The sequence below is a fragment of the Helianthus annuus genome, chromosome 5, assembly GCF_002127325.2.
Source record: "Helianthus annuus cultivar XRQ/B chromosome 5, HanXRQr2.0-SUNRISE, whole genome shotgun sequence".
NCBI classification, from domain to species: Eukaryota; Viridiplantae; Streptophyta; class Magnoliopsida; order Asterales; family Asteraceae; genus Helianthus; species Helianthus annuus.
Genome location: NC_035437.2, coordinates 101,509,905 through 101,535,304, shown reverse-complemented (window position 1 = coordinate 101,535,304; position 25,400 = coordinate 101,509,905). Strand labels below are relative to the sequence as shown.

The window sequence follows — 25,400 nt, the reverse complement described above, 5'->3', positions numbered from 1 at the left end:
CTTAGGTCCGGTTTATTTATATAGTTATTAGGTTGCCGATTGATTCCGTGCTCCTTCTAGCTTTGCTTGGTTGTTGTTCAAAGACCACTAAGCATTCTCAGGCGAGTACATAGTTCCCCTATTTTACTGTTTTCGATTGTTTTGGGGTGATCCATATGTGTTAAATGATTTCAACGTTTAAACGACGTTTTTTAAAAACGATTAAGATGGTTTATATTAAAACTAATAACGATTTTGATAATATGAACAAGCTTGTTGGTTGTAATTACATAACGAATAATATCCATTAATTTTGGCCAAACCGACCAGTATTAGGTTATGGTACCATAGGATCTGACAAATCCCGCTATCAAACTGCACCCATGGTTATGTGTGGGATAGGTGGGTAGCGACCGAATCTGTAATTGTTAACTTACCCTTTGGTGGTTAGTTAATGCGAGATGATTGTTAACTTACCCGTTGGTGGTTAGTTAATGCGAGATTGGCGATAGGCGAGTCACGAAGGTTTGGATATTATTAGCGAGGCGACCAAAAGTAGTTTCACAAATTAAAACGAGTTAACGATTTTGAAACGATCTTAACGAGTTAAACGATTTGGGTAAACGGTTGGTTTTTGGTTAGTGTTTAGATACCGAGACGGGTGTAATATGGTGAAAACATGGTAGATACGCCGCTGGTACTTCTTATATATAAGTGTTTTCAACATATTACATACCATGGCGTTATTTAGTTCACTTGGGTAGACGATTTTGAGACAATGTCACACAAACGAGGTTTTTGAAATGATATAAACCATACGAGTTTTGTTAACAAGTTTTTACGAGATTTTTACAAATTGATTTAACTAAATGTTTTGGGTTAAGAATCATGGCTATGAGATTTTATAACAATCTATAACCAATTTGAATTGAGTTGGTTATTTATGTTGTAATACACTTTTCAAAACAAGGTATGTATTTTGACTCTTAGGGTCTAACGAGGTACTACAACATATAAACTAGCCATGAATCCGACACTCTCATAAAACCTATATACTCGCCAGCATTTCTTTGCTGGCTTTGTTTTCACATATGTTTCAGGTAATGTTGATTGATGGATGCACTCACACGGGACTGGACAAGGCCTTAGTGACTTAATAACAATGATAGACTATGTTTAACTTATTTGTTAGATTTCAAGACGATGTAAATATTTAATGTTTAATAAAACGAAACTTCAAATTTCCGTGTGTTTTGAAACCATGATTCTGTTACAACACTCCCCGATGTTTCCGCCACGTTTTGTTGTTTTAACGTGGTCGGGGTGTGACATTAGGAGGTCTGAAACCACAGAGGGATGGGAATTTTCTTTTGGCAGGGTCATCCACTGTGTAGAACCGCCTCATTTTTTTTAACAGCATGCAGTTCCAGTGGGTAGTTTGCTGCTAAAGGAACAACCCTTGTAGGATCATGTCCTTCAAGTATTGTTGGATCCTTGATTGGGTTCGCTAGTTTTGGTGGAATGAATGGTTGAGGTTTGATTTGATTGTAGAGTATAGATGAAATAGGATCAGGTGCTGGTATGTCATCATCATGCACCTGAAACTTTCTTTTTCTTGCATATACCTTTTTAGGAGAAGGTGTTTTTGTTTGAGGTTTTGGAACAGAAAGGATTATGGTTTGGGAAGGATTGTTTGAAGTGATGGGTGACTGACTAACAGTAGTTGAAACAACTGGTGTCTCAACCACTATTATCATTACAACTGTTGATGTGTCAACTGTTGTCTTCTGCTTTTTGGCAGGTGGTTTTTGTGATGGTAGTGTTGATTTGGGTTTAGTGGTGGTTGGGAAGGTGATGAGAGCATTGGTTGAAACAACATCTGTTGAAACCACTGATGTATCAACCCGCTGTTGATATAACAGGTGTCTCAACATCTGTTGCTTAGAGGTTTGAGGTGAGGAGCTTTTAGGGATTTCAGAGGTATGTTTAGTGGTTTTGGAAGGTGTGATTTTGGGTTGGCTGACCTTTCTGGTAGTTTTTCTTTTATTTGAAGTACCCTGCTCTTCCTTTGCCATCAAAACTTCCGTTTCCTCTGCAAATCTTTTAGAATCCTTTTGTTCCATTCTCTCTTTTCTATTGGCTTTTTGTTCAGCAAATAAGTTGAGAATCACATCAACCTTTTTTGTACCATCTGGCCTAGGAATCTCTACAACAGTTTTAGCTTTTGGATCAGGCTCTAGGTGTAAACCTTCCTTTCCTTTCTTTCCTTTCTCCCCCTTTTTTGGCTTCATCAGGGTTTTCAACATAGATAATTGTAGGAGGAGAAGTACAAGTGGTTTGGAGTAAATGAGCTTTGATGGCTTTAATGATAGCTTGAGTACCCTTATACCTTGCATCCATCACATTTCTGAACATTGGTAACTGGATTTCATGTTGTTGATCAGCATATTTTCTTTGTTGATGAAGCAGAGGTTGTAGGGGTTTCCATAGCTCAGTTGTTGTGGTAGCAGAGGATGAAACAGTGGATTGAGACTTTGATGATTGTAACAACTGATGCAGCATATTTTTGATATCTGCCACTGATGTTTCAAGATTGGTAACTCTCTCCGTCAAGTCCTGATATTATAAACCATCACCCAAGTTAATGGGATCATCTGATTTCCCACTTGCAGTGGTTGTATTAGCAGTTGGACCAGGAGAAGTCTCCAATGGTTCATCCACTGATGCCCCTTTTTCTTGGTACTGGGGACTTCCTTCTACATTAACTATCTTATTTAACACCAGTGGGTAATTTAAACACACAAGTGGAAACTTTGACAGCATCTGCAATGGTTGCCTTCATAGGAGGCTTACTTATGAAACTATTGTCCATGTGTAAATCTGTCACACCCCCAAAATCCAGATACGGAGTATCACCGCATGGAGGCGTGACTGACCAGGATCAAGCCACCAATCATATTGAACATTGTAAGTAATAAATAAAATTCAACCACACAATATGAAAGGTGTTTAAAACAAATGCATAGTTAGAGTATTCAGCGGAAGCATAAATGTAAAAACCCCAAACATAAGTAATAAGTTTATAAAGTGTAAATATTTATCATGGATTTAACATTCCATGTTCCCACAACGACCGCGCCTCCCTGTGCAAGCTCCATGAGTACCTATTGACCTGCAAGACATGTAACAACGAGTCGACAACAAAGTTAAGCGAGTTCACAGTTGGTTGTTTAGTTTTACCAGTTTGTTTTGAAATCATAAGTTGTTTCGTAAACCACGAGTTAACTAGTTCTTATGTTTCCCAGACCATAACCATAATCAGTGGTGGGCTTCCCCGGTGAACCACTAGACCATACCATATCGACTGCTAACGAAACATAAGTGGTGCCCTACATCAGTGTCTATCATCACTGACAGTTTGCCATAGTCCATTAGTACACGCCCGTTCGAATGACACGGTGTGAGGTTTGTTAAACCTAATAGCGCTATTAACTAATGATCCGCTCGCCATCGGCCTCGGCGATTAAGTCGATATAAAGTGGAGGGACTTCATGATAGAGTTTTGTCTAGTAAGTTAAGGTTGTTGTCCTACCCAAGGAGGATGAACGTACGTAGTTCTACCCAAGGAGAATACGTAGGAATTATAGTGGCATCCTACCCAAGGAGGATGACCGTACATATCCTACCCAAGGAGGATATGTAGATTACCATTTAGTTTATTTACGCATTCCCAACCCTTGGGAATCCCATGCCTTGTAGAAAGTGTGAACACACCTCGGTTTGCTCGGTATACCAAGATTACTCGCACAAACAATTCAGTCAAAGCCTATGGTATGCATGTACACACAATCAGTTGATATTCACATGTTCGACTAACAGGCAAGATCATCACATACATGCAAGTAATAACTAACACATAGCATTCATCAGTCATACAAGTTCATGCAAGTCATGCTTATCTTTTAACCATAGTTCGCTAACCCGGTTAACCCTTAACAGAATTAAACTTAGTTACTGTGCAGCTTAACAACTCGACGAAACACCCTTGTTTCGTTGTGAATCCCCTTCGACGAAACACCTTTGTTTCGTCTTGAATACCCTCGATAAAACACCCCATGTTTCGTCGTGAACTCCCACGTCGAAACACCCTCTGTTTCGTCGTGCCAGTTTCGTCAAAATATGTGTTTCGTCCAACAATGCCAGTTACGTCGTGACAACAGTTACGTCGTGTTATCAGTTACTTAGAAAACCCTAATCATCAGTTCATCGTCATCATGCGGCACCCATACAGCAATCAAACAACAGTATACATGAAACTCGATTATTAACGCGACATAACTGTAATACTTAATCATTAATCCAGTCTAAACAAATAGCATCATAATACACAGGCATCAACAGGTTAAGCATTATGAACATAAACTATTTCACCATCCTATACAGATCATCAATTCCTAATTTATCAGTACCATACTCACAAACGATTTAAATCTTAACAAACAGATCATCATAACCATTTACCCCTATAATCCTTATGCAGAGATCATTAGACTGAACAAATAAATCAAATCATTCTATCATGACATCGAGTAAATCAAATACAACAGGAAGTTGAATTGGTTAATAAATCTCTATACACTAACCGATTACACAGCGAACTAGCAAGGATCCAAGGGAGAGATGATGGTGAAGGATGGTTGTTGCCGTCGCACAAGAGAGAGAGACCTTAGGGTTTCTTATTTGCTAAAATGTGACGAATGAAACAGAATACTCGATAAATATCCGCGTAATGGACTGGGCCCTTAATGGGCTTCAGTGAAACAAGGGCTTCGGCGAAGCACCCCCCTTTCGTCGAGATGGGAATGGCGAAACAAACCCTTGTTTCGTCGATGTGAGTTATGGCGAAACACTTGTTTCGTCGGGCTTGTACAAGGTGAACAGGTTTTAAGTTTTTCAAACAGGTTACAAGATAGATCATCAAATACTTTAATCACATTAACACAACCAACAAACATCTCACATATAATCCAATGTGTATAGTTACAAGGAAAGCAAACAAACAACTAAACAGTTAATGTGCAATTAATGCGAATATGGAACCTTGGAAACTCGAGTTGTCACATTATCCCCAACTTGAAAGAAACTTCGTCCCGAAATTTAGCATGCGGTTTCTGAGTAAGCTAGTTGTGTTGTGTAGTTTACTGGTTTTCCTGGGGTGTCACATCATCCCCCCCGTTGAGTTGGAATTTTGTCCCAAAATTCTGTAGTAGCTTCAACCTCAGTAGTGGTTGCATTGTTCTCGAACAACTGGGGATGCTTGAGTTTCATTTGGTCTTCTCATTCCCAAGTGAACTTTGGGCCACGACGGGAGTTCCAACGAACTCGAACAAGAGGTATTCAGGTGTGCTTGAGAACTTTCACATCATGGTCAGTAATCTCAAGTGGTTCCTCGACGAATCACAACTGGTCGTCTATAGTGAGCTCCTTAAAAGGAACAATGAGGGTCTCATCTGACAGACACTTCTTCAGATTTGACACGTGAAATACATTGTGAACTCCACTGAGTTCTGCTGGTAGGTTCAACTTGTAGGCCACCTTGCCTATTTTCTCGATGATTTTGAACAGTCCAACGTAACGTGCGTTAAGTTTACCTCGTTTGCCAAAACGAACTACACCTTTCCAAGGTGAGACTTTGAGTAGCACTCGATCCCCGACCTGGAACTTGAGTGGTTTCCTGCGCTTATCAGCGTAACTTTTCTGACGGTCACGCGCTGCCGCCATTCGTTGTCGTATCTGAGCAATCTTTTCTGTTGCATCTACTATAAGTTCTGGACCCGTGATCTGACTGTCACCCACTTCTGCCCATCAAAGAGGTGATCGGCACTTACGCCCGTACAATGCCTCGAATGGTGCGGCTTGAATGCTGGTGTGGTAACTGTTGTTATATGAAAACTCCACTAACGGGAGATGTTTTTCCCAGCCGTTGCCGAAATCGATTACACATGCCCGTAACATGTCTTCTAGGGTTTGGATGGTGCGTTCAGACTGCCCATCCGTTTGCGGGTGATAAGTTGTGCTCATGTCTAATCGAGAGCCAAAAGATTTGTGCATCGCTTGCCATAATTCTGAGGTGAAACGTGCATCACGATCAGAAATAATAGAGGTTGGCACCCCGTGCCTCAAGACAACTTCCTTAAGGTAGACGTCTGCTAGAGTGGAGAACTTATCCGTTTCCTTGATAGCCAAGAAGTGTGCAGACTTTGTGAGTCGATCCATGATCACCCAAATATTATCATTCCCACGTAGAGATCTAGGCAGGCCAGTAACAAAATCCATGGAAATTTGCTCCCATTTCCATTGCGGTATTTCCGGTTATTGGAGTAGGCCCGATGGTTTCTGATATTCCGTTTTGACCCTCGCACAAGTCAAACATTTGCCAACGTAAGTTGCTATGTGAGCTTTCATGCTAGGCCACCAATACGTAGTTCTGAGATCGTGGTACATCTTATCCGAACCAGGATGTACCGAATAACGAGACTTATGTGCTTCATCCATTACAAGTTCTCGTAAATCGCCATACAGTGGGACCCAGATGCATCCTGTTACGTAATAGGCGCCATCTTTCTTTTGTTCTAACCTCTGCCTTGAGCCGCGTAAGGCTTCAGCCCTAACGTTTTCTGGTTTCAACGCTTCTACCTGAGCATCTCGTATCTATGCAGGAAGACTAAATTGGATGGTGAGTTGTAACGCTCGCACACGCCTAGGTGTAGTATCCTTTCGACTGAGGGCATCGGCCACAACATTGGCTTTGCCCGGATGGTACTTGATCGCGCACTCGTAGTCATTTAATAGCTCGACCCATCGACGTTGTCGCATGTTCAACTCCTTCTGCTTGAAGATATGCTCGAGATTCATGTGATCGGTGTAAATGGTGCACTTGGTACCGTACAGGTAATGTCTCCATATTTTAAGCGCGAATACAACAGCTCCCAGCTCCAGATCGTGTGTAGTGTAATTCCTTTCGTGAACTTTAATTTGGCGTGAGGCGTATGCAATGACTTTATCTCGTTGCATCAATACACAACCAAGACCCTGAATCGATGCGTCACAATAAACCACAAAGTCGTCTGTGCCCTCTGGTAATGAGAGAATTGGTGCGCTGCAAAGTCTATTCTTTAAGTGCTGAAAAGCAGATTCCTGCGCATCACCCCAACGGTAGGTGACACCTTTCTGAGTCAGTGAAGTGAGAGGTTGCGCAATCTTGGAGAAATCCTTGATGAACCTTCTGTAATAGCCCGCCAAACCCAAGAATTGGCGAATTTCTGTTGGTGTACGGGGTGCAGGCCAGTTCTTGATCGAATCTACCTTGGATGGATCGATATGAATCCCATCCTTGTTTACCACGTGGCCTAGAAAGTGAACTTCACGAAGCCAAAAGTCGCATTTCGAAAACTTAGCGTATAACTGCTCTGCTCGAAGGAGTTCCAAAATAAGCCGTAGATGGTGCTCGTGTTCCTCCTGACTCTTAGAGTAGATCAGAAATGTCGTCGATGAATACTATCACAAACTTATCCAGGTATGGCTTGCACACCCTGTTCATAAGATCCATGAAGACTGCAGGCGCGTTTGTCAACCCAAAAGGCATAACCCAAGAAATCATAATGCCCATAGCGAGTCCTGAATGCTGTCTTAGAGATATCCTCGTCCCGGACTCTCAATTGGTGGTAGCCTGATCTCATATCAATCTTTGAATAGTAGCTCGACCCTTGCAGCTAGTCGAACAAGTCATCAATGCATGGGAGTGGATAGCGGTTCTTCACAGTTACCTTGTTGAGTTCACGGTAGTCGATGCACATTCTGAAAGTACCGTCAATCTTCTTCACAAATAACACCGGAGCTCCCCAGGGCGAAGAGCTAGGACGAATAAACCCCTTATCCAAGAGCTCTTGTAGTTGCGCAGATAGTTCTTCAAGTTCTGATGGGGCTAAACGATAAGGTGCTCGAGCTATTGGTGCTGCTCCAGGAGCTAGCTTGATTTGAAACTCAACCTGTCGATGGGGTGGGAGACCAGGTAATTCCTCACGGAATACCTCAGGAAAATCACGCACAACTGGAATATCTTCTATCGTCTTCTCTTTCTTCGAAGCGTCAGTAACGAGGGCTAAAATAGCAGTGTGCCCCTTTCGCAAACACTTCTGGGCCTTGAGAAAAGAAATGATGCCAACAACAGCACCACTCTTGTCGCCATGTATCACTAAAGGTTCTCCATTTGAACTAGGAATGCGGACGATCTTCTCCTTGCAAAGGATCTCTGCTCGATGTTGAGATAGCCAATCCTTACCAATAATGATGTCGAAACTACCTAGAACGATAGGAATGAGGTCGATAGAGAAGGTCTGACCAGCTAAGATAAGATCATAACCTTGACTACGTGTATGGCCTCTAAACTTTTACCATTTGCTAACTCTACGACATGCTTGGTGCTTAAAAGTGTTGGTGTGCGCTTTAACATTTGACTAACTTTTAGAGACACATAACTGGTATCGGCACCCGAATCAAATAAAACAGTAACATAGAAGTTGTCGAGAAGAAACTTACCCATCACCACATTAGGATCATTCCTTGCATCACCCTGACCAATCACGAATGCACGGCCCCGGGCGCCATTATTCCCGTTGTTTCCCCCGTTGTTGTTCCCATTGTTGTTCCCGTTGTTTCCTTGATTATTGATGTTGTTATTCTGGTTCTGGTTCAACTGAGGACAATTTCTCTTGAAGTGGCCTTCAGCACCACACTGAAAGCATCCCCTATTACCCTGTTGCTGCTGCGGCTGATTCTGCGAGACTTGCTGTTGCTGTTGACGATTCTGATTCGCAGGTCGCGCGCTCCTGCAATCGTTAGCTTCATGCCCAAACTTGTTACACCTCAGACAACGGCCCTTGCTGCACTGCTCACTGTGATGCCTGTTGCATCGGTTGCACTTGGGGTGGTTTCCCCTGTATCCACCCTGCCCTTGACTACCAGACGATTGCTGACCAGGACTCTGGTAGTCATCAGTCTTTCGCTGCTGAGACTGAGACTGAGCTGATGTCGATCCCTTGCTTGAAATCCCATCCTATTTACGCTCGTTGTCGCTGGGAGCATCAGAAGTAGCTGTGACTATAGTAATAGTACCAATACGCTTAGGCAGCCTGTTATGCTCGACTACCTGGTTAGTGAGACGATGAGCAAGTCGAGTGACTTGCTGGATGGTGGCGAGGTTTGCTGATGTCACATGACTCTGGATCTCTGGCCCTAAACCTTTGAGGTACAACTCAATTCGCTTGATGGGAGGATCCACCATAGTAGGACACAAAATTGCCAGCTCATTAGACCTTTTCGTATACGCTTAGATTTCCGACCCTGTCATCTTTAGGTTGAAAAACTCCACCTCTAGCTTGTGGATGTCGTCACGACTACAATACTCTTCCTTGATTAATTCCTTGAAATCATTCCATGGGGTAGCGTTTGCAGCAACAATCCCCAGCATTTGAATCTGAGCGTTCCACCACGTGAGCACTAATCCTTCAAGAGTACCAGTAGCATACTTCACCCTACGTGCCTCAGGGCATTCACACATTTCGAATACAGATTCGAGCTTCTCGAACCAATGGAGGAGGCCTACAGCTCCTTCAGTGCCGTTGAAAGTAGTGGGTCGGCAATCCATAAAAGTTTTGAAGGTACATGCAGGAGGCTGAGCATGTTGACCTGTTGTGTGTGCAAGAATAAACAAAGTTAAGAACAAGTGTTGGTTATGAGAGTAGGATCTAAAGATCCTAGAGTAAGTCGCAATGGCAGGTTATACCTCCTGCCTGAGTGATGTGTGTAAAATGCAACATATAAATCACATCAATTAAGGCATAAAACTAACCCTTTTTAAGTACTAATGTTGGAAAAAGAGTGTTTTTGTCTTCCTTTTGTATTTTCAGGATGAAATGAGCTCAAATTCACAAAAGAAGCAAAAAGACAACTAATTCTAGCATAAATACAAGGAAAGGAATAAAAGAAGACTGCCCGGACCCTCAACGGCATCCTCCAAAGCAAAAAAGAGAAAACAGAAGCCTGAACACGCCCCGTGCTCAGCCAGCACGGGGCCGTGCCCAAGAAACAGCATAAAAGACAAACTGGTAGAAGCTTCCATTGCCCACCACGGGGCCGTGTCCAGCGAGCACGGGGGCGTGGTGAAAGTACAGCAGGCGCATTAATTGTAATTGCGAATTACAATTAATGAGGAGAGAGAGTGTCAGACGGGCACGGGGGCGTGTCCAGCGGACACGGGGCCGTGCCCAGCCTTCTGTTCAGCCTATAAATAGGGGTGCTTGGTTTCATTCCATCTCATCCCTTGGCACACCACCTCTCTCACACTTCATCCACCACCCACCACCACCATAACACCATCATCCACCACCATCATCCATTGTCCATCGTAGAGTGTGTGAGTCGTCTCGGGATCCAAGATTGATCGTAAGAGTTCTTGACAATCAAGGCCATGTTTGCCTAAGTTTCTTACATCACTTGGTGAAGACAAGTGTTTAGTATAATACTTTTTATTTTTAATCTTTTACACTTTTTATTTGGTTTTGTATTAATGACTTTAATAACTAGTTGCTTATGTTGAAGGTGATCTTTCCTTATCGTTTGTCCGTGGTGTCTTGGCATTATTTTACTGTCTATATAGAATAAAAGATTTTCACCATTCATATCTCCACGGTCTATATGGAGGTATGTTGGCTACCTGGTCGGGGGTTAAGGGAACGGTTTGGTAAGGGTCTTGCCCTTGTTCAGCGTTTAGAGGTCCTGCAAGGGACCTGGGTCAAATTTAGTAGGATCTCCTTCAATGCCCATAGGTATTGGATGGCGGGGATCCAAACTCTTTGACCCCCTCATAAGTTAACTACTATTAATACTATAACCCGGCTATTTAGGACTGTATCCCTGCTGACTCAGACTACTTAGTCGAGGGTAACGTCACCGCCAAAAGCGGGGCCTACCATAATTTGCATTAATAACTTAATTCATTATCTTCCAATAATCCGACCCTTTAGGATTGTATCCTTGCTGACTCAAACTACTGGGTTGAGGGTAACGTCGCCTTCAAAAGAGGGGCCTACTACAATAACTAAGATAATCTCTTAAACAAGTGCAAAAGTGTGAAAATAATCAAAGGTTATACTAATACACGAGTCGGATCCAAGTGATTCATCTTGTCTATCTGTTTTTATTTTTATTTTATTTTTCAGCATTTAGTTAGTTTTTATTTTCTTAGTTTAAAAACATTTTTCTCACTTTTTGATTTGATTAGACGTTGAGGATAAACCGGTATTAAAAGCACTTGTGTCCTTGGACGACCTCGGTATCTTACCAACACTATACTACGTCCACGATGGGTGCACTTGCCCATATGTGTGTTTAGTGTTAGTGAATATCGTGTTTTTATAAATTTAAAACTTGGCTAAAGGTGTAAAAAGGGCTTAATTATACATCTAAATTATATATACACCAACACACATCAAGTTTTTGGCGCCGCTGCCGGGGACACAAGGATTTTAAGAAAGTTAGGAATCAACGGCCTAATCATATTTTTATTTTTCTTTTTAATTTTTAGGATTTTTCTTAGTTTTTCAGCTTCTGCAGAGCTCAGCATGGGCCGTGCCTGGTCGGACACGGGCCGTTCCCAGCGTCGTTACTGGCAGTTTTTAGTTTTCCAAGTTACAGAAGGCTGACCATGGGGCCGTGTCGGTGCAACACGGGGCCGTGTCCAACTTCCAGTAACTGGGGTCTGGAAAATATTAACTGAAACTCCGACCACGGGCCGTGTTCGCTGAACACGGGGCCGTGGTGAACCGTCTGACCAGCATTCTTTTCTGTTTTTATTGCAGGACTTGGAACCCGACGTCAACCTTACGTAGTGTATGAGCTCCAGTTCCAATAAGGACATAAAAGAACCACTAGAAGAACCCGAACGCTTTCTCAGAAAAAGGTTAAAAGCTAAAAACCAAGAGAAGGTTTCGGGTGATCCACCTCCAATGGCGGACCAACGTACCCTTATGGATTATCTACGACCTACCGTAGGTAACCTAGGCGCCGCTATCAATGCTCCGAATGTCGAAGCTAATAACTTCGAACTTCGGCCGCATTTAATACAAATGCTGCAAAACTCCGCAACCTTCCACGGGCTTGCGGACGAGGATCCCCATCTACATATCACCAATTTCTTAGAAATATGTGATACCTTTCGGATCAACGGAGCATCAAATGACGCCATCCGCCTCCGTATGTTTCCTTTCTCACTGAAAGACCGAGCGAAAGCTTGGCTCAACGCCCTCCCAGCTGGATCGGTAAACACCTGGGATGAACTAGCCCAAAAATTTCTATATAAGTATTTCCCTCCCGCTAAAACTGCTAAATTAATGACTGAAATTAATACATATTCACAAGAGGACGGGGAATCCTTATATGAAACTTGGGAAAGGTTCAAGGAGTTATTACGCAAGTGTCCGCATCACGGCCTTGCGATATGGCAACAAGTATCCACTTTCTATAATGGATTGTTGCCACACACAAGGCAGACACTTGATTCTAGCTCCGGGGGACTTTTAGGTAATCGACGCCCACACGAAATATATAATCAAATTGAGGAAATTGCTCAAACCAATTTTCAATGGCACACCCCCCGGGGGAATAAATCTATTGCCCCGGGCGCCCATAAGGTCGATGAAAGCACTTCCTTACAAGCCCAAATCGAGGCCCTTTCTTCAAAGATAAAAAAATTGGAAATGACAAAAACGGTCTCGGTTATGGCTTGTGAAGGGTGTGGTGGGTCACATGAAAATTGGAGTTGTATGAAAGAAACGGACGATCAACAAGAAATGGTAAACTACATTGATAATAGACTTAGGCCGTCGGGTCCCCCAACGGGAACTTACAACCAAGGATGGTGAAACCACCCGAACCTTGGTTGGAGGGAACCCGGCAATAGTAGTAACCAACAAACCCAACGAACAAACTTTCAACAACCAAGAAATGAGTCACAAAATTTCACTCAACAACAAAGTGGACGAGAAAGGCTCGAAGATACTATATCTCGCCTCATCTCCGACACTGAAAAGAAAAACTCGGAAAGATTTCTACAATTAGAATCAAATTTTAGAAATCAACAAGCTAGCATTCCAAACATAGAAAAACAATTAAATCAAATAGCTCAAAATTTTGCCGAGAGACCGCAAGGCGCATTACCTAGTAATACCGAAACAAACCCAAAAGCACAAGTTCACCTCATCACACTACGAAACCGCACCGTAGGGCCTGCAGAAGCGCCACCGCCAACAAAAGAAACAATACCCACACCTCTGCAAGAGAAGAACTCCCCTCCGTCACCAGAGCCTACCAAGGCTCCTCGAGTTCCATACCCCGGTAGGTTAATTCGTCAAAAGACCAATGAGCAATTCGCAAAGTTCGAAAGTCTGTTAAAACAATTGCATGTCAATATTCCTTTTATCGAGGTCCTAACACAAATGCCCAAATACTCTAAATTCATGAGGGACTTCCTTGCGCATAAAAAGAAAATTGAAAATTTGCAGTTAGTCAATTTAGGCGAAGAATGCTCTGCACTCGTACTCAATAAACTTCCCCAAAAGAAAATCGATCCCGGAAGCTTCACGATTCCCTGTTCAATAGGGGAATCCCCCGTTCGTAATGCTCTAGCCGACCTTGGGGCTAGCATTAACCTCATGCCCTCATCTATGTTTAAAAGACTCGGCTTGGGAACCACGAGTCCCACAAAAATGAGCATACAACTCGCTGATCGCTCCGTCAAATTTCCACAGGGTGTCATCGAAAACGTTTTGGTAAAGGTAAGCAGATTCGTCTATCCAGCCGACTTTGTCATCCTAGATATGGAAGAAGACACCGAGGTTCCCCTCATACTAGGAAGACCCTTTCTTGCCACCGCCCAAGCGGTGGTAGATATGAATGACGGAACACTCACTTTGAGATATGGGGATGATGAAGTAAAATTCGGAGTCGGGAAAAGAACAGAGGACGACGACCCGGTCAACTACATGAAGGTTATTGATTCGAGCTTGGATGCTGCTCTCCGACGGTGTAACATGGGACGCCAAGCATCCCACTCAGAAAACATATAACCTCGCATTGGGTCTAGCCAAGGACCCTTATAAACATGGCGCACCACGGAGGCATTCCGCGGAACTATCCTTAGTTTAGTTTAATCTTTCAGTTTTAAATTGCAGGAATAAAACACACTCATGGTGGTAATGGATGAAAAAGGGAACGAGAAAAATGGCCCCATGCACAAAGAACAAAGCAACCCGACACAAATCTCCATCACATAAGGCGCAACACGGGCCGTGCCCAACCAACACGGCCCCGTACTGAACCATCTGCAGAAAAACGCCCAGTTCAGGTAACTTGACACGGGCCGTGTTCAACGGACATGCCCCCGTGTCCAGGCTTCTGTCTCATTTCTTTAATTTCTGTTACTGGCACCTGACCACGGGGCCGTGCCCGGTCACCACGGGGCCGTGTCCAGGCTGCCAGTAACATAAATCTTTGCTTTCTAACACCACACCACACATCCAATCAACCTAAAAATTTATTTTTGGGACACACTGAGGACAATGTGTAATTTAAGTGTGGGGGGGGGAAGCTAACACTTTGAAATTTTGCAAGTCCTAACAACAAGCCTTACACAAAACTCTATTGGAACCGCTAAACACCCAAATTTTTTTCAAAAATCCTTTCATTTTTACTTGTCTAAAGTTTAAGTTAGGAATCACAAGATCAATAAGGTTATATTTTTATAAAATTTACAACCGAAAGCGTCGTGATACAAGAACCAACATAAGAAAATTACGAAACGGCATAACAAGTCTAGTTAAAATTTAATTATATATACTTGATCACATTAAAAACCCATTCCCACAAAAGTGAGTTTTGAGCCTTTATTGAGCATACAAATTTACATCTTTAGACTAAATGCTCATTTTTCATTTCTTGTGTGAATAGCCGCTTGGTTCTTACAACTCTAGAACTTGCCACGACGATTCATTCCCGGTCCTTACCAACTTAAACCCAAGTAAGTAAATGATGGAGGCATTAGGACTAACCATTTTTCTTTCTACACCATTATTTTTCAATTTTTTTTACCACCTACCCAAAATCCCCCTAGTTAACCCCTTTGAGCCTAAACCTTTCATTTCATTACCCTAAAACCCTTTTTACCCACCAAAAAAAAAACCTTTTATTTTTCACCCCTTATTTTAGTAACAAAGCTCGGTTTTTCGCAAGCTCATTCTTTTATGTGACTAAAAAATAAAAATATATATATATATATATATATATATATATATATATATATATATATGATGATGAAGTTAAAAACAAACAAAGCTATACAAACAAAAGCTTGTTTGGAGGAATACTTCAAAATAAAAAGTCACTAAATTTTTTTTTTTTTGAAAACCGACGCTTTTTACGCTTTTCGCCCTTTTACTAACCACTAACCCAACCACCCACGTTTAGCCCAAGCCTAACCCTTTACCCAAAAAGTCCTCTTGATATTTACAAAGGTAAAAAGTTAAAAAGGAGGAGGATTGATTGCTTGGCAAGCCTATGGAAGGTGTGAGTTCCATGCCGCTCTCGAGTGATTCACTAAAAATACACCTACGGCCGAGTGTTGAGTGATTTATCCCGTGAGGTATGTGAGCTTGTATATAAATAGAATTTTAAAAAAGGCATGTTATGCCCAAATAAGTAATTTATCCTATGAGACGTTCTCAATAAATCATAACGAATAAAATTGTGAATAAATAAAAATAAAACCTAAAAAGATCTTGGATTCCCGACACTCTATGACAAGCCAAAAACTTTCTCTTCTACCTATTCCATTTGGGAGTATAAGCCACATTTTAAAGAGTTTTGCTTGAGGACAAGCAAAAATTCAAGTGTGGGGGTATTTGATGTGTGTAAAATGCAACATATAAATCACATCAATTAAGGCATAAAACTAACCCTTTTTAAGTACAAATGTTGGAAAAAGAGTGTTTTTGTCTTCCTTTTGTATTTTCAGGATGAAATGAGCTCAAATTCACAAAAGAAGCAAAAAGACAACTAATTCTAGCATAAATACAAGGAAAGGAATAAAAGAAGACTGCCCGGACCCTCAACGGCATCCTCCAAAGCAAAAAAGAGAAAACAGAAGCCTGAACACGCCTCGTGCTCAGCCAGCACGGGGCCGTGCCCAAGAAGCAGCATAAAAGACAAACTAGTAGAAGCTTCCATTGCCCACCACGGGGCCGTGTCCAGCGAGCACGAGGGCGTGGTGAAAGTACAGCAGACGCATTAATTGTAATTGCGAATTACAATTAATGAGGAGAGAGAGTGTCAGACGGGCACGGGGGCGTGTCCAGCGGACACGGGGCCGTGCCCAGCCTTCTGTTCAACCTATAAATAGGGGTGCTTGGTTTCATTCCATCTCATCCCTTGGCACACCACCTCTCTCACACTTCATCCACCACCCACCACCACCATAACACCATCATCCACCACCATCATCCATTGTCCATCGTAGAGTATGTGAGTCGTCTCGGGATCCAAGATTGATCGTAAGAGTTCTTGACAATCAAGGCCATGTTTGCCTAAGTCTCTTACATCACTTGGTGAAGACAAGTGTTTAGTATAATACTTTTTATTTTTAATCTTTTGCACTTTTTATTTGGTTTAGTATTAATGACTTTAATAACTAGTTGCTTATGTTGAAGGTGATCTTTCCTTATCGTTTGTCCGTGGTGTCTTGGCATTATTTTACTGTCTATATAAAATAAAAGATTTTCACCATTCATATCTCCACGGTCTATATGGAGTTATGTTGGCTACCTGGTCGGGGGTTAAGGGAACGGTTTGGTAAGGGTCTTGCCCTTGTTCAGCGTTTAGAGGTCCTGCAAGGGACCTGGGTCAAATTTAGTAGGATCTCCTTCAATGCCCATAGGTATTGGATGGCGGGGATCCAAACTCTTTGACCCCCTCATAAGTTAACTACTATTAATACTATAACCCGGCTATTTAGGACTGTATCCCTGCTGACTCAGACTACTTAGTCGAGGGTAACGTCACCGCCAAAAGCGGGGCCTACCATAATTTGCATTAATAACTTAATTCATTATCTTCCAATAATCCGACCCTTTAGGATTGTATCCTTGCTGACTCAAACTACTGGGTTGAGGGTAACGTCGCCTTCAAAATAGGGGCCTACTACAATAACTAAGATAATCTCTTAAACAAGTGCAAAAGTGCGAAAATAATCAAAGGTTATACTAATACACGAGTCGGATCCAAGTGATTCATCTTGTCTATCTGTTTTTATTTTTATTTTATTTTTCAGCATTTAGTTAGTTTTTATTTTCTTAGTTTAAAAACATTTTTCTCACTTTTTGATTTGATTAGACGTTGAGGATAAACCGGTATTAAAAGCTCTTGTGTCCTTGGACGACCTCGGTATCTTACCAACACTATACTACATCCACGATGGGTGCACTTGCCCATATGTGTGTTTAGTGTTAGTGAATATCGTGTTTTTATAAATTTAAGACTTGGCTAAAGGTGTAAAAGGGGCTTAACTATACATCTAAATTATATATACACCAACACACATCACTGAGCAGCTGCGAGGGCTGCAGCTACTTGCTCATTGATTAAAGCCGTCAGCTGGGCTTGAGTCATGTTGATGCGTCCACTCATGATCTTCATATCAAAAGAAACATAAGTGAGAGAGGTTCGCGAAAATGCGATGACAGAAGAGAGTAAGCACACATGTGTCTCAAACAATAGTTGCTACGTTTTATCCAAGCATATCATGAGCAAAGTTCTATAGTAGGCAATACTAACATAAACCACACCTAGAATGTTGAGTCTTGCACGTGGAGCGAGGCGACGTTGTGGATCGTTTAGCACTGTACAGGTTATAGTCTGGTTTTAATAAAAACTTTTTCCCTTATTAAAACCGAGTTCACTATAACCAATGGCTCTGATACCAATCTGTCACACCCCCAAAATCCACATGCGGAGTATCACCGCTTGGAGGCGTGACTGACCAGGATCAAGCCACCAATCATATTGAACATTGTAAGTAATAAATAAAATTCAACCACACAATATGAAAGGTGTTTAAAACAAACGCATAGTTAGAGTATTCAGCGGAAGCATAAATGTAAAAACCCCAAACATAAGTAATAAGTTTACAGAGTGTAAATGTTTATCATGGATTTAACATTCCATGTTGCCACAACGACCGCACCTCCCTGTGCAAGCTCCATGAGTACCTATTGACCTGCAAGGCATGTAACAACGAGTCAACAACAAAGTTGAGCGAGTTCACAGTTGGTTGTTTAGTTTTACCAGTTTGTTTTGAAATCATAAGTTGTTTCGTAAACCACGAGTTAACCAGTTCTTTTGTTTCCCAGACCGTAACCATAATCAGTGGGGGGCTTCCCCGGTGAACCACTAGACCATACCATATCAACTGCTAACGAAACATAAGTGGTGCCCTACATCAGTGTCTATCATCACTGATAGTTTGCCATAGTCCATTAGTACACGCTCGTTCGAACGACAAGGTGTGAGGTTTATTAAACCCAATAGCGCTATTAACTAATGACCCGCTCGCCATCGGCCTCGGCGATTAGGTCGATATAAAGAGGAGGGACTTCATGATAGAGTTTTGTCTAGTAAGTTAAGGTTGTTGTCCTACCCAAGGAGGACGAACGTACGTAGTTCTACCCAAGGAGAATACGTAGGAATTATAGTGGCATCCTACCCAAGGAGGATGGCCGTACATATCCTACCCAAGGAGGATATATAGATTACCGTTTAGTTTATTTACCCATTCCCAACCCTTGGGAATCCCATGCCTTGTATAAAGTGTGAACTCACCTAGGTTTGCTCAGTATGCTAAGATTACTCGCACAAACAATTCAGTCAAAGTCTATGGTATGCATGTACACACAATCAGTTGATATTCACATGTTCGACTAATAGGCAAGATCATCACATACATGCAAGTAATAACTAACACATAGCATTCATCAGTCATACAAGTTCATGCAAGTCATGCTTATCTTTTAACCACAGTTAGCTAACCCGGTTAACCCTTAACAGAATTAAACTTAGTTACTGTGTAGCTTAACAACTCGACGAAACACCCTTATTTCGTCGTGAATCCCCTTCAACGAAAGACCTTTGTTTCGTCTTGAATACCCTCGACGAAACACCCCATGTTTCTTCGTGAACTCCCACGGCGAAACACCCTCTGTTTCGTCGTGCCAGTTTCGTCAAAATATGCGTTTCATCCAACAATGCCAGTTACGTCGTGACAACAGTTACGTCGTGTTATCAGTTACTCAGAAAACCCTAATCATCAGTTCATCATCATCATGCGGCACCCAAACAGCAATCAAACAACAGTATACATGAAACCTCATTATTAACGCGACATAACTGTAATACTTAATCATTAATCCAGTCTAAACAAATAGCATCATAATACACAGGCATCAACAGGTTAAGCATTATGAACATAAACTATTTCACCATCCTATACAGATCATCAATTCCTAATTTATCAGTACCATACTCACAAACGATTTAAATCTTAACATACAGATCATCATAACCATTTACCCCTATAATCCTTATGCAGAGATCATTAGACTGAACAAATAAATCAAATCATTCTATCATGACATCGAGTAATTCAAATACACCAGGAAGTTGAATTGGTTAATAAATCTCTATACACTAACCGATTACACAGCGAACTAGCAAGGATCCAAGGGAGAGATGATGGTGAAGGATGGTAGTTGCCGTCACACAAGAGAGAGAGAGACCTTAGGGTTTCTTATTTGCTAAAATGTGACGAATGAAACAGAATACTCGATAAATATCCGCGTAACGGCCTGGGCCCTTAATGGGCTTAGGCGAAATAAGGGCTTCGGCGAAACACCCCCCTTTCGTCGAGATGGGAATGGCGAAACAAACCCTTTTTCGTCAATGTGAGTTATGGCGAAACACTTGTTTCGTCGGGCTTGTACAAGGTGAATAGGTTTTAAGTTTTTCAAACAGGTTACAAGATAGATTATCAAATACTTTAATCACACTAACACAACCAACAAACATCTCACATATAATCCAATATATATAGTTACAAGGCAAGCAAACAAACAACTAAAATATTAACGTGCAATTAATGCGAATATGGAACATTGGAAACTCGAGTTATCACAAAATCAGTGGATTCAACACCTGTAGTAGCTGCTTCACTTGAACTACCATCGAGAGTTAGATGTAACTCTAGGGGTTTAACCTCCTCAGCTATTGATGGGTTAGCAAAGGTAGAGGCATCAGACTCAGTCACTTGTTGGAGCATATTCTCAGTGATAGGCTGGTGAGAAGAACTGATTAGTGTCTGATCTATATCCAATGCTTGCAACAGAGGTAAAATGGTGGGTGGTAATGTGAGTGTAGAGATAGGAATGTAAAGAGAATTTGCCCCGGGAGCAGGGCTATTGAACATACTCTCAAGTGAGGGTAATGTATCATAGAGTGGTGTCCCTGTGCTTATAACCTGTTCCTTTTGTGAAGAAGCAGGAGGAGTTGAAGCTTTAGGTGGAGATCTTAACAACTGTGGTGAGGAAGTAGCAACTATTGTTGTTAGTGACTTTTGTGTTATCACAGGAGTTACTTCTGGGATCTCATCTTCCAGAAGATCCTTTTTGGATGGGTTGGTGAGCTTTTTGGTAATTTTCTTTTTGGGCTTTTTGGTAGTTTTTGGTGTGGGTTGCACAGCAGTGGTTGTGCTGCTGTGGTCACCATGAGTAGTGGGCTCAACAGCAGAAATCTGGGGAGCAGATGTGGACTCATCCAAAGTTTGCTTAGGTTCCTCTGTTTATGTTTTTGAATCTTTTGAATCTGATAGCTTTGTAAAAGTTTCAGAAGAAAGGCTGTTTATTTGACAAGAAGCACTTCGGATAAAAATTTCAGGGTATGAAATAAAAATTTCATGGGAGGTGGAAATTTCCCTTTTATAAAGTAGCTTTGGTCATTCATCCCACATACCCTCTTTCGATCAGATTTGTCTGATACTCATCTTTAGGGAAAGAATTTTTACCTGTATGATCGTTCATCTCAAAAACCTCAGATATGGTTTGTGGTGTGATGGAAACAAGAATTTCTCCTACTTTTGATGTGATAGCCCAAGGCTTTTTGTCCTGAACTTCGACTTTAGCATGTTTCCAGAACTCACGTAGGGTTTCTTGATAGATAGGTGTGTTGCAAGTCAATAAAGTTTTGTACTTTGAAGATGAAAGAGCATCGACGGTTGAGTGGAAATCTGTGTTACTACTTGTTTTCTCAAGGGTACACAGATAGTTATGAGGGTTTTTTAGAGCAAGAGCCATGGTGATTCGAAGGAAATTGCAAGAGGAGGAAGAAGATGAATGATTCGAAGGATTTTGATGGAAACTGCTTTTGAAAGAACTTTTGAATTCGATACGGCAGTGAAACCTCTGATTGGGGTTTTAATCAGGGTTTTATAAAGTGAAAAGTGAATGCTGACGTGACAACGGTTGCAAAGATCTGACGGCTAATTATTGTCCACGTGACAACCTATGATGAATAATGGAAGACAGTTGTTTAGGAAACCACTGATGAGCAATATCAGTGGTTGACAGTGGTGAAAATGAATAGCAGTTGTTTGGAAACCACTGATGGAGAACATCCGTGGTTGACAACAATGAAAGATGAAAACAGTGACTGATTTTAACTATCAGTGGATAGACATCAGTGGTTGAAACACTTATGTTTGGTCAACAGTGGTCAACAAAAGATATGAAGAAACAGGGGTTGTCTTTCAGTAGTGAATGGAAAATTGACCATCAGATGTTTGAACCAAAACAGTGGATATGGACAGACTTTTAAGGATTATGAAAAAAATTTCATTTTAACTATTTTTAAGGATGGATTTTTGATTTTCTGAAAACATTTTTGATGCTTTTTATTCATGTGCAAACAAGATTTTGCTTGTTTGTCCATGTTAAGCATGCCAGTCCTAAGGATCAACTTTTTAGGGGTAGATATGTCTAATGTTTAAGTTAGCACATCTTCCAGTTGATCTTTAGTTGGAATATGAGACAGAGAAATCAAACCTTTTTCATAGCAAACCTTCACATAGTGATGTCTGATGTCAAGTGATGGTGGATTAATGAGATATTGAATTTTTGATGATATATTTCAGCTACTTGATTGTCCTGCATAAAAGAAATCTTTTGAGCAATTATACCAAAATTCAATAACATATTTTGAAGTTACAAATAGTTGGACTGTTCAGCTTGCAGCAACATCATAATATTCTTCAATCAGTGGATGTGGAAACATCTGCTTGCTTATGCTTAGTCAAATACACTAAGCTTATTGCCTAGGAATTGACATCCTCCTGATGTAAGCTTCCACACTTTTGGTGTTGTAATTTCTTGGATAACATGAATCTTGACAACCATGTTCCTAACATATGCTGTGTTCTTTGAGGACCCACTATTTGCCAGTTGGATTCTTGTCCTTTGGCTGTGGTACAAGTTTTTCAAACTTGTTGTCACTGAACTGCTGAAGCTCTTCTTACATTACATCTACCCAACTTTCTGTCTTTTAGTGCCCCATGGTACTTGACTTGTTGATGGAATGGTAGAATGCCAATAAGAAGACAAATATTTTAGGATTGACTTTTTTTTGTAAAAGTCCCTTTTCATTGATGTTGCCAAGTGTTTGGTAAAGTGGTTGAGTTTTAAGGAATATTGATGTTTCAAAGGTGAGGCTGCAGATGTGAATCATCTGAGCTAACAACTGTTGGTGACTTTTGATGATCCAACATCTGTTTGAAATGAAGCAGGGTTTTTGAAGGATAGGTATGGCACATTGATCAGCTACGACCAAATCTGTTGAAGATTAGCAGATCCTTCATCTATTCCGATCACCGTGTTTTTGTGGGTTCGCTGTCGGTAGCGGAGGATTACCGTATTTTCAAGATTTCCTAAAATCTTGAAAGTTTCCTTTTTTTGATAAATACGTTGTGCTGTGATTACGGAGGATTACCAGATTTTCAAGATTTCCTTAAATCTTGAAAGTTTCCTTTTTTGATAAATACGTTGTCGGTAGCGGAATTGTTATTTGCTGGCGACTTTAAATCTTGAACGCGAGTTCAAGTTGCCGGTGTATTTGATTAATACGCTGGTAAGATAACTTCGCTACCTAGCGTCGTTATTCAGAGTTTCTTTTTAGCGTGGGTTCCTGGCGTATTTGATATATCTTCGAACGAAAATCTTGAACGCGAGTTCAAGTGTATAACGTATTTGATTAATACACCGGGTCAGTTGTTTGCTCAACAGCGGTTCCTAGACAGCGTATCTACTTGTTTTTGGCATATTTGATAGTTTATCAAATACGCTCGATTTGTTAGTGTTTGGTTTTGTTATTGTAAACAGAGTTTCAAAAAAAAAAACCAAAAAGGGGGGGGGGATGACAATCAATCATGAAAAAACAGATTATGGATATTTGATTCTGGTGCCACCAATCATATTGAACATTGTAAGTAATAAATAAAATTCAACCACACAATATGAAAGGTGTTTAAAACAAACGCATAGTTAGAGTATTCAGCGGAAGCATAAATGTAAAAACCCCAAACATAAGTAATAAGTTTACAGAGTGTAAATGTTTATCATGGATTTAACATTCCATGTTGCCACAACGACCGCACCTCCCTGTGCAAGCTCCATGAGTACCTATTGACCTGCAAGGCATGTAACAACGAGTCAACAACAAAGTTGAGCGAGTTCACAGTTGGTTGTTTAGTTTTACCAGTTTGTTTTGAAATCATAAGTTGTTTCGTAAACCACGAGTTAACCAGTTCTTTTGTTTCCCAGACCGTAACCATAATCAGTGGGGGGCTTCCCCGGTGAACCACTAGACCATACCATATCAACTGCTAACGAAACATAAGTGGTGCCCTACATCAGTGTCTATCATCACTGATAGTTTGCCATAGTCCATTAGTACACGCTCGTTCGAACGACAAGGTGTGAGGTTTATTAAACCCAATAGCGCTATTAACTAATGACCCGCTCGCCATCGGCCTCGGCGATTAGGTCGATATAAAGAGGAGGGACTTCATGATAGAGTTTTGTCTAGTAAGTTAAGGTTGTTGTCCTACCCAAGGAGGACGAACGTACGTAGTTCTACCCAAGGAGAATACGTAGGAATTATAGTGGCATCCTACCCAAGGAGGATGGCCGTACATATCCTACCCAAGGAGGATATATAGATTACCGTTTAGTTTATTTACCCATTCCCAACCCTTGGGAATCCCATGCCTTGTATAAAGTGTGAACTCACCTAGGTTTGCTCAGTATGCTAAGATTACTCGCACAAACAATTCAGTCAAAGTCTATGGTATGCATGTACACACAATCAGTTGATATTCACATGTTCGACTAATAGGCAAGATCATCACATACATGCAAGTAATAACTAACACATAGCATTCATCAGTCATACAAGTTCATGCAAGTCATGCTTATCTTTTAACCACAGTTAGCTAACCCGGTTAACCCTTAACAGAATTAAACTTAGTTACTGTGTAGCTTAACAACTCGACGAAACACCCTTATTTCGTCGTGAATCCCCTTCAACGAAAGACCTTTGTTTCGTCTTGAATACCCTCGACGAAACACCCCATGTTTCTTCGTGAACTCCCACGGCGAAACACCCTCTGTTTCGTCGTGCCAGTTTCGTCAAAATATGCGTTTCATCCAACAATGCCAGTTACGTCGTGACAACAGTTACGTCGTGTTATCAGTTACTCAGAAAACCCTAATCATCAGTTCATCATCATCATGCGGCACCCAAACAGCAATCAAACAACAGTATACATGAAACCTCATTATTAACGCGACATAACTGTAATACTTAATCATTAATCCAGTCTAAACAAATAGCATCATAATACACAGGCATCAACAGGTTAAGCATTATGAACATAAACTATTTCACCATCCTATACAGATCATCAATTCCTAATTTATCAGTACCATACTCACAAACGATTTAAATCTTAACATACAGATCATCATAACCATTTACCCCTATAATCCTTATGCAGAGATCATTAGACTGAACAAATAAATCAAATCATTCTATCATGACATCGAGTAATTCAAATACACCAGGAAGTTGAATTGGTTAATAAATCTCTATACACTAACCGATTACACAGCGAACTAGCAAGGATCCAAGGGAGAGATGATGGTGAAGGATGGTAGTTG

The 25,400-nt window shown here is 41.2% G+C and overlaps 1 non-coding gene across 1 annotated transcript; it reads right to left on the bottom strand.

The window, feature by feature from the left end:
* Positions 1–12,422: 12,422 nt before the first annotated feature.
* Positions 12,423–12,529, bottom strand: LOC118492677. The gene has a single exon (XR_004894679.1). It is a non-coding gene; the product is annotated as a small nucleolar RNA R71 (small nucleolar RNA).
* Positions 12,530–25,400: the final 12,871 nt, after the last annotated feature.